Source organism: Spinacia oleracea, chromosome 2, assembly GCF_020520425.1.
Source record: "Spinacia oleracea cultivar Varoflay chromosome 2, BTI_SOV_V1, whole genome shotgun sequence".
In the NCBI taxonomy this organism is placed as follows: Eukaryota; Viridiplantae; Streptophyta; class Magnoliopsida; order Caryophyllales; family Amaranthaceae; genus Spinacia; species Spinacia oleracea.
The window spans coordinates 29961440-29975743 of NC_079488.1; the positions used below are offsets into that span (position 1 = coordinate 29961440).

Below are 14304 nucleotides of genomic sequence, written 5' to 3' on the forward strand. Positions count from 1 at the left end.
CGCATTTTGATAATGCCCAAACCCTTGACACTTAAAACAACGCACCTTGGACAGACTTGTTTCTTTGGTTGGGTTAGTTAATTTTGGGGCAGCCGTAGAATTACTTGAACCTACGGTACTAGGTGATGTGCTTGGTTTCAAGACAGTTTCGGATTTAGCCCAATACTTGGCCTTACCATCCATACTTGACCCTCCCCCATATTTTTCCTTCCCTTGGTTTTCCAATTTTAAACAAAGTCCACAAAGAGTATCAAAATCAGAATATGGATAAAGGTCTACGGTATTGGAAATATTGTAGTTTAAACCCCTTAAAAATCTGGACAATGTTCCTCAATCTCCTCAATTTCCCCCATTAAGGACAACTTTTCAAACTCATCTATATATTCAGCCACACTCATTTTTCCTTCCCTCAATTAAGCAATTTTACGATAAGTCATTATTCTATGAGTTGTTGGCACATACCTTTTACGTAGCTTACGTTCCAAAGACTCCCAAGAGGTGATTTTCTCCTTCCCATCACGAATTCTCTTGGATTTTAGCCCCTCCAACCACAATGAAGCTCCTCGTCCTAGCTTCAATATGGCATATTTGCAACGCTTCTCATCATCAATGTCCTTGAAATCGACATTCGCTCTATCTTGCGCTCCCACTCCAAATAAGCTTCCGGATCTGTTCCACCAGCAAATTCAGGAAGTTCCGTGACTTTGAATTCATCCACAACCCGTAGTGGATCACGTCTAGGATGCCTTCGAAATCCCCCATCTCGAATGTTCTTCAAGGCTTCTTGGAGATGTTGTAGAAAGTCTGGATCGTCAAAATCCTTTTTTTCTTTTTTTTTTGCTCGTAAGAATCACGAACCTTGCTCTGATACCACTAATGATACGAGTTTAAAAACTCGTTGTATAATTAAGGATAGTTGATTAACAAGATAGACCTTTAGCTCATTGATCGTGATTGCAAGACAAGACCTATTGACTCACAATCGGCCCTTTGAGTAGGAAACACGTCCAAAAACAAAGAAAAGGCAGAATTATAATCAATAATTCAAAGTAAACTGAAAACAAGTGTTTATTCTTCAAATTGGTTGTTTATTCCATTCAGCAAGCTGGCTATAAATAGCCTAAAACAGCAGCCAAAGAACGATAGTTACAAAGCTTTAAACAGCCATTTAAAAGCCATTTAAGGGCCTTTAAATTCGGTGGTTACAAAGCAATGAGAGCCTCCCTAATGCAGTCACTAATTTGCAGTTACAAAGGGCTTAAAACCCTCCTTACCATCAGCAACCTTTAAAGCTATTAAAATGAATGAATTTAAATGGGATTAAAACAATTGTCCCCTTATTAAACTGAAGTAAACAAAAGAAAATAACAATCAGATTTTAACCAACAAACCACCTGGATTAAACAGACCATCATGATTAAGTGCAACGTACCACCTTGATTAAACGGACCATTAAACGAACTCATTCAATCCAAGTCACCATGCACACAAAACGAGCCATTGAACCTAAATCAGCTTTGGTTCCAATTGTTAGCATAAGACCGTCACCTTGACCATCAACTTCATCCATGACCGTATCACTGTCTTCCCTCGTTTCTTCGAGAGTTGATGATTTCGCGAGCGTCGAGCTCACTTCTCCTGAGTCTTCGTCGGACAATCACATTTCGAGCATCGCTTCGGCCATGCCTCTGGGGTGGCGGGGGTAGGCTTCTCGATGTCTGGTGTCTCCCTGTGTGTCGAGGAGGATTCAGTGGTAGTTCATGGTCTCTTTCAGACCGAGGAGGACCTCTCGTAGAGAGTGTGCTTCTGGGGGGCTGGAGGCGTGATCTTGTCTCCCGTTGGGCTAGGAACTCCTCCGATGACCTTGGTTACCCTCTGGGTCGAGATGGGCCTTCATTACCATCCCGGAGGTTCAACACGGCGACCTTGAGGCTTTGCTACAAAGTGTCGTTGAACTGTTCAGCCAGTCTCCTTAAGTCTTCCTGTGTGACGGGCAAAGGTCCCTCGACTTCTCCATGAGGTTGCGGGTCGCTGGCATGGATCGACTCGAGCATGTGATCGTGTCGAGAAGACAGCACTAGACCTCGACGCAGCTGATCGTCGACATGTCTGGAGGCCGAGGACCTTCCTTGAGAGGGTGACTGGGTAGGTGAGGGGTGTCGAATATGTGACGGTCGTCGAGCACGTCTGGTGTTCACCATGGCTTTTTGTTAAGCGTTCCCCACAGACGGCGCCAAACTGTTTCTGCCAGAGAAACTGTAACTATAATATATTGGGAATTAGCTTAACCGATGACGTATTTGACCGTGATCTCCTTACAACCAACCACCCGTGTTATCGTTTTTAGACAGTCCCTGAATATGTCCGAGGAACCTTCGTATGATACTTAAAATTAGATAAGTGATTGTTAAGTGAGAAGAGCTAGAGAGAGAGTAACTGATTTGCTTTTTTAGGTAATGATCAGATAGCCTTTTTTCATGATTACAACAGAGTATTTATATGATTACACGGGGGTAATTATGTAATTACGTCTATTTCTAATGAACAGCTGTCCTTAAATAAGGAGACCTCAAGGGCATTTTAGTCTTTTACATCGGATTGGGCTGGCCATGTATGTGGGCCCAAACAGTTATTATGAAACTTTCGTCCTACGTATATTTATATCCTTAATATTCTAATTTGATCAAAATATTAAAAGAAAATATATTTTCCATTATCGGTCTACCTATATTTGACTAACCGATATATCCAAAATAATTGTTAACAAATTATTATTATTATTATGTATCATGTATTATTGTCATATTAATCCAATAATTTTTTCCATACATAAATTGTTTACAAAAAATGAAGACAATAAAAATAATAAAAATAAAATAGATATATTTTAGGAAATAGGTTTTTGATGGGAAAAATTACACTAGGAAGTGACATGTGTCATTTCTGGTGTCTGTTTTAGTATAAAGTAACTAGTATAGTACTCGTGAGATGCACAATTTATAATTTAAATATAATTTTTTATGAAATTTGATAGACAATTACAATCAAAATAGAGTTAATATATATTCTCCAAATAAAAAATAATTAATGATGGATAAATTTGTTATTGCACATTCAGCGTCTTACTTAAAAAAAATTAAACAAATAAGGGTACATAGATAAATTATTTTCATTCTCATTCACCAATTATGTCAATCAATAGAGATCTCATCTGCCCTTCTCTTCGATAGTAATATTCACTTAATACTCGCACAATCACCCCATCAACCTAATTACCCGACCACTTAACACCTTCCTAAACCATTTATTTTATTCGGTTAGAGATGAATTTGTGGCGGGGCAAGACTTGCACACCCGCAACCCCCTACAATTCTCATCTTCATCCCCTTCATCCACGACATGAACTATACTCACCCCTCACAATCCCCGTCTCGAGATATATAAAATAAAATTTATCCCCTCTTCATCATTCCCCTCCCGTGTATCCACACCCACCTCAAATCCACACGACTGGATGTTTTTTGGTACGAGAGTTTTGAATTTTAAAACTCTATTATTAGAGTTACTGAGTTTATAAACAAACCATTATAACATATAAGTTAATTATATATATTCATAATGAATCAAATGGAGGATTAACGACTCGGGAGGTCCAATCTAAAATCCATCATTGTTCGTTCACCCGCAACGAATATATTTTTAACCCTATTATCCAGTAAATTTCCTCCATCAAGCCCACTTGGGGCGGTGCACTATATTCGACAAATATTCCACTTTTCCTTTCAACTAAATTTCAAATGACGTAAGTTTATTACGAAGTATTAAAACTTATTGTGTTAGCTATAATATTGAAAAAAATTAAAAGTTATATACATAATTAGGATTGGGTGAGTGTTCTCAAATCCTAATCAATTCAAACTCGTCTAATCACCAAGTTGAGTACATGATCCTTATACCCATCCACCAAAAATCTCTATTTGTTAGTCAACATTAGTAAATCATCTACGTTTAACTTTATCATCAACTATACCCAAGCTAAAATTCAAACTCGCCTTATCATCAAGTGCATGTGATTCACCATTTACATATACTCTGTATGAATTTTATTTTGCACAAAATTTTAATGTGATGTTGCAATCATTTACATTAACATATACAAAATATTTTGTTCTTGCAAACATATTAATAATAATGAAACTTAATCATCTGGATCTTATGACTTTGGAAATAGTTAATTACGATATATTAGTCAAAATATATATAATATATCTAATTTTCTCTAGGGAATAACACAACAATAAATTATCTACTTTGATTAAAATACTTTTCCCATTATCTTTTTTCTATTTCTTTATTACTCCCTCCCCCACTTTCTTTATTACCTTTATTAGATTAATTCAACTCTCCTTCCTTAATACATGTGTCGGTCAACACGTGACTCCTTATAAAATAGGGAGGGAATACGTAACTCAATTGTTTAGCCTAAAATATTTAAAGGGATTTTTTTTTAGTAGAGTGGACCACGTGTTAGTTGAACATCGATTTTCTTGTTTCCTAATTCTTCCATTTTTTTTGGACAAACCACTTTTATTTCCACGGTTGTTAGTAAGTAACTTGAACTATTAATATCTTAAATTATCAATTAGTAAAAATTATTAAAAAAATAGTATTATTATGTAAGTATTTAAACAAATCGAACACAATGCTATGGTGTACATGACTATATTAATCATAAAGTATTAACAATCACCCAAAAAACAGAAAAGTAGAGCGATGTGTGAACATAATAGCTAGTGTAAAAATCAAAGAGTTGCATCTAAAATTTTTAGGAATTACGCCGTAGAGTAGGTGATATATTATATTTCGCAAGTTTTGCTCATGTTTAAATAAGTTACATAATTTATTTAAGATAGTAAAATATTACTATCAATGGCGGTGAGAATTATCAAATTTAATTAGTTGCTAAAAATACTATGTATAAAATATTATAGATTATTACAGTATTTTTTCATACACATTTATTCATTCTTGATTGATTTTCTAATTTATTTGAATTCGAATTATGTAAGTACGAAATACATATCAGTGGACGACTCTTAACTTTTTGTAAAAATCCTACTACGTACTCCGTGTAATGGATAATTTTTTACAAAAATATAATCTTATATTGGTTATATTTGTTACCAAATATAGAAAATATAATTTAAAAAATATTCCCTATATATAAAATGATATTTTTTTTTAATGTTTTGAGGAGAAGAGAATCAAATATGTTTATGAGGTGAAAGTTAACAAAATACTCCAAGATAATAAATATTTTAAGAATCAAGTATTTTATTTTTGTGTAATTTGTTTATATCTATAAAAGAGGAAAATCAAATAGCGACACTTGTCAGCTCCATATTGATTTCCTCTCTTTTGGTATATTATATAGATAGATTTTCAAATATTAATATTTTATAAGTATTTTTAATATATAGTTAAAGATTGGTGGTCAAAGTTTGACAAGCGTGTCCAGTCAAAACGGTGCGAGTATTCCATTACAGAGGAATATAACGAACAACTCATGTAATTATATGAGATATCGTATTAGTTTCAGTTACCACCTTTTCAATTTCAACAAACTTATCAGTATCAACTCTATTTTAGTAAGTGTAAGCAGAAGCCTTAGTCCATTGCAAGCTGGTTAAATTTCCCTACTGCCATTGTTGCTCTCATAGCCTTTTTTAAACTAAAAAATAAAACCGTTTCATTCACAATATCTTAAAAAAAAAATGCTCATTTTATTTATGCATAAAATGATACGGAATATAAGATATTCTCCTATTAGATTGTCTGATGCTTATTTAAATACCGTTACTTAAAAATAGGTCTTCCCATCAAAAAATAAAGAAAAAAAAGTTACGGACTCAAGTACCTAACCAATCGACGTGGTGTTCTCCTATCAAATCGTAGAAGGTAAGGTTACGGTGCATTACAAAAGTGGGAAGTTGCTACATGTATTCCCAGGGTCCAGGGTATTAAATAGTAACATACCCTGGATTCCCATTAATTGTTGTCATATAAGTAACCCCATATGGGATTGAAATTAAATCTAAAATTTAAAAAGATATTTGAATTTGAAAATTTACACAGACAAAGATGTGAAACTATTTTATACCCTGAGGGTACATGTAGCCTTCTTAACAAAATTGCACATAAGGGATCCTGTAATTTGTAACTTTCAGGGCATGTTTGGATTGAGGGTAATGTATTAAAGGGGTAATAAAAGTCAAACTAAGGTAATTGAAGGTGATGATGAGGGGATGAAGTGGTGGCAAAGGGAACAAGCAAGTGTTGGCAAGAATAAAATAAAAGGGAAGGGGGAACAAATACCCTCATCATGAGGGGGAATAGTTACCCACCATCCCACTAGGGTGATTATTACCCTCATTTGGGGGGTAATTACTTCCCCCTTCCTCCCTTCTCCTCACAACACCACCACTACCACAGCTTCTCATCACAATACCACCACACCACCCTCCTTGCAACCACCTCAATTCACCTTCATTGTCCTTTTATTATGGTGGTTTGACTCTTATTACCCCCATAATCCATTACACCCAATCCAAGCGTGCCCTCAAGAACAATGAGTACAACTCGAAAAACGAAATAATAGGACACTTGTAGAAAACCCTAATTTCCCCGAGGAAGTAAATTTCAATAACTGTTAATTTGTTATGTATAAATAAAAGCATAACCTTACAATTCTGTAAATATATTGAAATTCCAATGGTATCAAAAATGGAAAAAGGGTAAAAAAAAATAACAATGATATAAAATAAAAAGAACAATGATATATATCGTACCCCTGTCATATGTTTATAAACAATGTTCCTTAACGATTAGCCGCCTCTCCGTCCTCGATTCCCCCCCAAATCTTGATATGCAATACTTTTTACATCAGTGATCAATTTGATTAGGTGCTTATGTTGATGAGATAGCAGCAGCCCGAGCTTATGACTTGGCCGCACTAAAGTACTGGGGCAAAGAGACCAAACTAAACTTTTCAGTAAGTTAATTATTTAAATGAGAATTTACCAGTATATATAGCTGTAAAAATGTGTTAATTATGTGTTAATATATGGATGTACGTAGTTATCAACCTATGCAAATGAAATGGAAGAGATGGATGGATGGATTGTGCAGAGAAGAGTATTTAGGATCACTAGAAAGGTAATCAAATACTTGTATGTTATACGTAGTGCTAACATTGTAATAGTAGGTAGTATATCTTTATTAATTTGGTTAACACTCCGGCGTGTTGTTATTTACAGGCAAAGTAACGGCTTTTCAAGAGGGGTCTCAAAATACAGGAGTTGTTAGGTATCATCGTATGCACATTAGATAAATATGTTACTACCTTCGTTTTTATATATAGTTAATTTTAACTCCAGCTAACATATTTATTATTTGCACGAATATTAAAATAAAGGTGAGAGTCGGGCGTAAAAAAAATGTTGGATTAAGTAGAGAGAGAAAGGTGTAATAAAAGGTGTGTGGTTTTAAGACAAAAAATTGGATAAAATAAGAGATAATGTTGAACAGTGTAAATATTCTGAGTAAGGACTAAAGAGAAATACTCCGTAAAACAATAAAAAGTCTTGCGTGTCCCGAATGTAAATAAAGTTATTGAACATCGGGGTAACTTTAACTTTATTCATTTTTATCACCTTTAACATATTTGATTAACTTCTATATTATGAAGTACTCCCTCCATTCCTTTTTGTTGTACCCATAAGGAATGTTGGGGGTATTTTAAGAAAACTGAATCTTGGGTTATATTGGGATATGGGTAATGATTGGGTGTAAGAATAATGATTGTGTGTAAGAAAAAGAATAAAGTAAAGAGAGAGAAAGTATTAAATTAATTGGGGAAAAAGTAGATATTTATTAAAGTAATGAATAAATTGAGTTACAATTTCTGTCACATGGGCTGGGGGACCCAAATGAAAAAATATGGACCAATCACAGTACAATGAGTCACGTATTTTTGGGTGAAAAATTTGCCCAAAATTCTGACTCCCACTTTTCCCTCCAAAAATTCCACCAAATTTTCAGAAACAATTACACATTGACTTTGTTTTTCCCTCCAAAATTTTGAGGGGTTGAAAAAGTGATATGACTTTATAAATAGGCTGACTTTCCCCACAACACCAAAATTCTGATCCAACTCATGTTCAATAAATACAAACACACACCAAAATTTATTCCTCAACTCAGCATTAAATAGCTAAAAAACAGGGGACTTAATGGCTTCAGATCAAGAGGAAGACGATTTCCTCGGTTTTTCTGATGATGAAGGCGACGGCATTAACTCCGATTCTGACTCGGAGGAAGGTGATGATGCTGCTGACTTGGTACAAGCTTCTGAAAGTACTGCTGCTGATTTTGGGGACATTGGGTTTAATGAAGATGTACCAAACAGCACTGAATATGTACAGCAAGTACCAGAAGTAGAAGGGGAAGGGCAGCAGCAAACTACCAACTTTCAAGAGGTACCATTTCTTTTTGATTTGAACTTTCCCCCACCATCAGAAAATGCATCACCTCATCATCATCAAACAGCAACACACACAACAGATCATCACAAGCCAAGGACTCCAAGAATAAATAATGAATTGAGGCTAGAAATATTGGTGTTCCTGCTCAATAGAAAGATTCCAGATTCAGAAACTTTGTTGTATGGGGCAATAAGGGATGCAGTCATAGAATATGATTACACCAGAAAAACCATAGGCAAAATATGGGACAAAGCAAAGAAACAGAAGGCAGCAATGAATTCATATATTGTGCAAAGCCAATATCACAGATGTGGAAGGAAAAAGGTTCAAGTCTCCTATGACTCAATTGCAAAAATAGGCATGGGGGACAGAACATGCATCGTAGATCTTGCAAGAATGCTGAATTTGGGACCAACAACAGTATGGAGGCTCATCAAGAGGAAAATTATAAAGCCACACTCAAGTCCCTTGCATCCAGGCATTTCAGAAGCATGCAAAATGGCAAGGATAAGGTGGGAAATCAGACTGATAATGGACTACACTATACCACAAGAACCAACATATTACAGCATGTATGACTTCATTCATATTGATGAGAAGTGGTTTTATTTGACTCAAAAAAATCAGAGAGTTTATCTTGCAAACAATGAACCCTATCCACACAGAAGTGCAAGTTCAAGAACCAAGATACCAAAATTCATGTTCATGGCAGCAGTAGCCAGACCAAGGTGGGGTGAAAATGGGGAATGTGAATTTGATGGTAAAATAGGCATATTTCCATTCACAAATGCAATTGCAGCCAAGAGGACATCAAAAAACAGACTCAAGGGGACCATTGAAACAAAGCCAGTGAAGTCTGTAAATCAAATAGAGACAAGGGCAATGATGATCAACAAGCTACTTCCAGCAATCAAGGCCAAGTGGCCACCACATGAAGGGGAAAAGGTCATCTATATCATTCAAGATAATGCAAAGGCACATATATTGCAAAATGATCCTGAATGGCAACTACACTACAAACAAGATGGGTTCACTTTTGTGTTGACTCAACAGCCAGCAAACAGTCCAGATTGCAACATCTTGGACTTGGGATTTTTCAGGTCAATACAATCACTTATGCACAAGAAAATGCCTAAAACTGTGGAGGACTTAAGTGGAGCAGTGTATGATTCTTTTAATGAGTTGCATCCTAAGACATTGTCTAATGTGTGGATGACATTACAGTTTGTTTCTAATGAGATTCTAAAACACAAAGGCAACAATGATTACCAACTTCCACACAACAAGAAGAAGATTTTAGAAGATGAAGGCAGACTGCCAGAGCAAGTCAAGGCACCTATATGGGCAGTTAATGAATGCATGCAACTCTATGATGAATGGAAAGCAAACCAGTGAAGCAAAGTGAAAAAAATTAGATAACTTTTTGTGTTTTGGGGACATGTTTTTAAATTGACAAGTAAAACCAATGTGTCACTTTTGTAAGCTTAAATGCAAGCATAACATGTAGGCAAAACATTTTGTAAGCATATCTTTTGGAAGCATCAATGAATGAATCTCATGTTTAAGTTTAGTAAAGTTTTTTTTCTTCATTCTTATTCACATCAATATAGAGTAATCAAGGCAAGGCAATAAACAAGGCAGCATTGGCAGAAAAAGTACAAGGCACAAGAGGTAAGGCAGCATTGGCAACACTATAAACAAGGCAGCATTGGGTTATTAAGAACAAGGCAGCATTTGCAATATCACAACTCTAAACACATCGGCTTCAAAATGGAAATAAATAATAATATCACATCATTTTCAGATGGAAATTATTCCCATTTTGAAACCGATGCGTCAAAAGATGTAATTTTGACAAAAACAATCAATTCATCATTGATAACACATGGAATATGCCTCACATAAACAAAGAATCATAAATATCTCAGAATGTCCCCAAAAATCATTGAATCAAACCCTTTCCAATTAAACTTAGCTCCTGAAAAACATCATGGATGCTAATGGTGCATGAGTTTGATTGAAAAACAAAGGGTTTGACACTCATAAAATGAAGACTCATCACAGATCACAAGGCATAAGTACACAACTTTAACACATCACATCTCTAAACACATCGGCATCCAAATGGAAAGAATGCATATCACATCATTTTCAGATGGAAATTCTTCCCAATTGGATGCCGATGTGCCAAAAGATGTAATGGACAAGGAAACAAGAACAAAGCAGCAAAAACAAGGAAGCAATGAACAAGGCAACATCATTGAATCTCAGTTAAGTTGTTTTACATCATTGACAGATTTGATCCTAAATGATTTACAACCTCACCACCAATTCACCAAAGGGGATACTAGATCAATCAATGATGTGACATGATCTGTATTCCCTTTGGTAATTGGTGGTGAAGGACATGTTTAGAATCAAATATCTCAGGTTATCAACACATACATCACAGAATATCAACACTAACATCATTGAATATCATAAACACATTATACATGTTTTGCAAGACATGAATTGCCTCTCCTGTCTAACATGACATAAGATCTCAGAATGTCCCCAAGCATCATTGACACAAACCCTATCCCCTAACACTTAGCTCCGGAAGAGCATCAATGATGCTAATGGTGCACAAGTGTTATTGGAACATTGGGTTTGAGTCTCAGCAAATGAAAGACTCATCACAGATCAAGCATAACAATAACAATCAACAATGCATCAGATCACCATGAACTGATCAAAACATAGGGTTTGAACCTCATCAAATGAAAGACTCATCACAGACCTCCACTGATTCATGGGACATGAAGCATTAAACAGATCATTAACATGTAGGGTTTCATTTCTCATACATATTGACACACATCATTGATCAAGTAGTTTCAATACTATCATATCTTTAACATTCTTCTGCCGAACGGAATGATTGATATTCACATTCCATTGTGTGAAATGACATTCACTCCGTTCGACAAAAGAAGTTAAAGGACAATTATCAAAACAAAGATCTCAGAATATCAACAATCACATCATTGAAGATCACAAACCTCCTAATATTGATCTCAGAATGTCCCCAAGCATCATTAAAACAACTCCAAACCACAAACACTTAGCGCCCGAGAAATATCATTACTGATACTAATGGCAGCACGAGCATTTGTGGTTAGTAAGACTTGTTCCTCAGCAATAAAAAGACTCATCATCGATCACAATAAATAAAGGGACATTATTGTATCCTAAAGGGACATGCTTGGACATTAAGCATTCAACACCAGGCCACACTGAGAGGACTGAAATAACTCAAACCCTATCCCCAAATTATATTCATTTCATGCCTTTACTAATCCAAAACATAGTTATACTGATCAAATCTCATACTCACCAAAGCATCATATTTATCATACACAAAACATACCATAAAACAGGGGACATTAAGCCATCAAATCATGTTCATCACACAGACAACATCCATACAACTAATCACAACATCATCATCCAAACAACAACACCCCTGGCCAACAACAGAATCACAGTTGTTGGCATCCACCTTATGACTCCACAGCTAGCCAGCATTCAATAAAATGAAAAAAGGGAGAAAGGAGACAGACTTATCTAAGCATCATCAGATGCTGAAGCCGATTATTTTCCCTTTTCTCCTTTCTTTGAGGAGGGATAACCAGATGAAAGTTGTCCTGGAGACCCAACAGCATCACCATTCTCATTTTCACACTCTCCAACATACACCAGATCAAATGAATCAGACCCACTTGGTTCCTTGCAATCAATAGGGGACAAACAACATGATTAGTGCCATCATAAAATAACAGGGGACCATGAATTAAAATCAGATTTAATCAAACAACTCAAAATAAAGTTCCAAATAATTTCAGATCACCATGGTTACCACATGCAATGAGATAAATGAGAGCAAATCACACAATAATTCCATTAAAATCCAACTAATTTTCCGAATACATCCAGATCCCATTTTTACCCAAAAAATGTGAAATAATATCCCAAATACATCCAGATCCCATTTTTAACCACATGCAATGGGAAAACAGATCAACAAAACACATGAATATTCCGATTTTCTTCAAATAATTTCCAAATAGCTCCAAATAAAATCAGAACTCAATTTTAACAACATGCAATGAAAAAACAGAGCACAAAATAAAATCAGAACTCAATTTTAACAACATGCAATGAAAAAACAGAGCACAAAATAAAATCAGAACTCAATTTTAACAACATGCAATGAAAAAACAGAGCACAAAATAAAATCAGAACTCAATTTTAACAACATGCAGTGAGAAAACAGAGCAAAGAATAACATAAAAAGCCCGAATGAATCCAACAAATCTCCAAAAAATTCCCAAAAAATTCGAAATAATACCAGATCTGCATTTTTAACACATGCAATGGGAAATCAGAGCAACTTATCCAAAAAATAATCCGAGTTTAATGAACAATACTCCAAATAAATCCAACATTTATCAAATCCCACTTTTTTAGACATGCAAACAATCATCAAACCATTTTAATAAAACCGACATCAATAACCCTAAATAAATCGCAAAAAATCAAAAGTAAAACCTCATCGGAATCTCCTTCACCGAAAAAAACGCAGATCTGAGGGAGTGGGTTTCCGATCGTCATATTTTGACTCAACCTCCTCTCCTGGCTCCACTTCCCTCTTCCGAAACCATTCTTCCAAATAGTTTCGAGTACTCGTATTTTCTTTTTGGGCCAAATACAGATTGTTTTTATATTCGGCGGAGTAGGAATGCTCGTTATTGGGACAGTTGCACTTGGATCCCCAATCACAGTTGGAATCGGGGATTCTTTGACCAGAAGTTCCCACCCCAGAATCACCTCGAGTTCTAGACAAAGAAGAACCCATAAAGTACCAGAAAAACAAAGATCAGCGACGATTAGGGACCAAAAAGGGGAAAAAAATAGAGGGGATCTGATCGGAAAATGAATCCGAGTAATTTTTATGAAAGTTTTTCGGCGAAAACGTTTCAGATTTGTGAGATTTGGAGAGGAAAACCCAGATCAGAGGCGGAAAACCTAGGGTTTTCTCAAGAACAGGGGAGGGATTTTAAGAGAGAGAGAGAGTGAAATAAGAGAGAGAGAGAGATCCGAAGAGGTGAGAGAGAGAAATCAAAATGAGAGGTGAGAGAGTGATATGAGATAGGGACGGGTTATAAAGGGAGGGGGGTGGGGTTAGGTTAATTAATTAAATAAGGTGGGTGGGGTAAAAGTGGGTGGGAAAGGGTAGAATCTTAGGGTATTTTTGGTAAATAGTGGGGAATCTTAGGGTAAATTGGTAAAAAAACTATGGCCAAAAATAGTAAAGATTCAGTAGGGGAACAACAAAAAGAAACGCCAAAAAAGGAAATGGGAACAACAAAAAGGAATGGAGGGAGTATTTTTTTAAGGTACATTTTGTATAATAAAGGTTATATCTCCGGTTACCTTTACATATTACTCCCTCTGTATTTATTTAAAGGATACACTTGCCTTTTCCGACCGTATTTATTTAAGAGATACACTTGCCATTTTTAGTAACTTATCAACCCCACCATCTGGATCTTATGACTTTGGAAATAGTTAATTACGATATATTAGTCAAAATATATATAATATATCTAATTTTCTCTAGGGAATAACACAACAATAAATTATCTACTTTGATTAAAATACTTTTCCCATTATCATTTTTCTATTTCTTTATTACTCCCTCCCCCACTTTCTTTAT

At 35.5% G+C, this 14304-nt stretch overlaps 1 pseudogene; it reads left to right on the plus strand.

Annotated features, from left to right (window-relative positions):
* LOC130467311 (AP2-like ethylene-responsive transcription factor At1g16060) overlaps positions 1-14304 on the plus strand; it is a 71609-nt pseudogene that overhangs the window by 39741 nt on the left and 17564 nt on the right.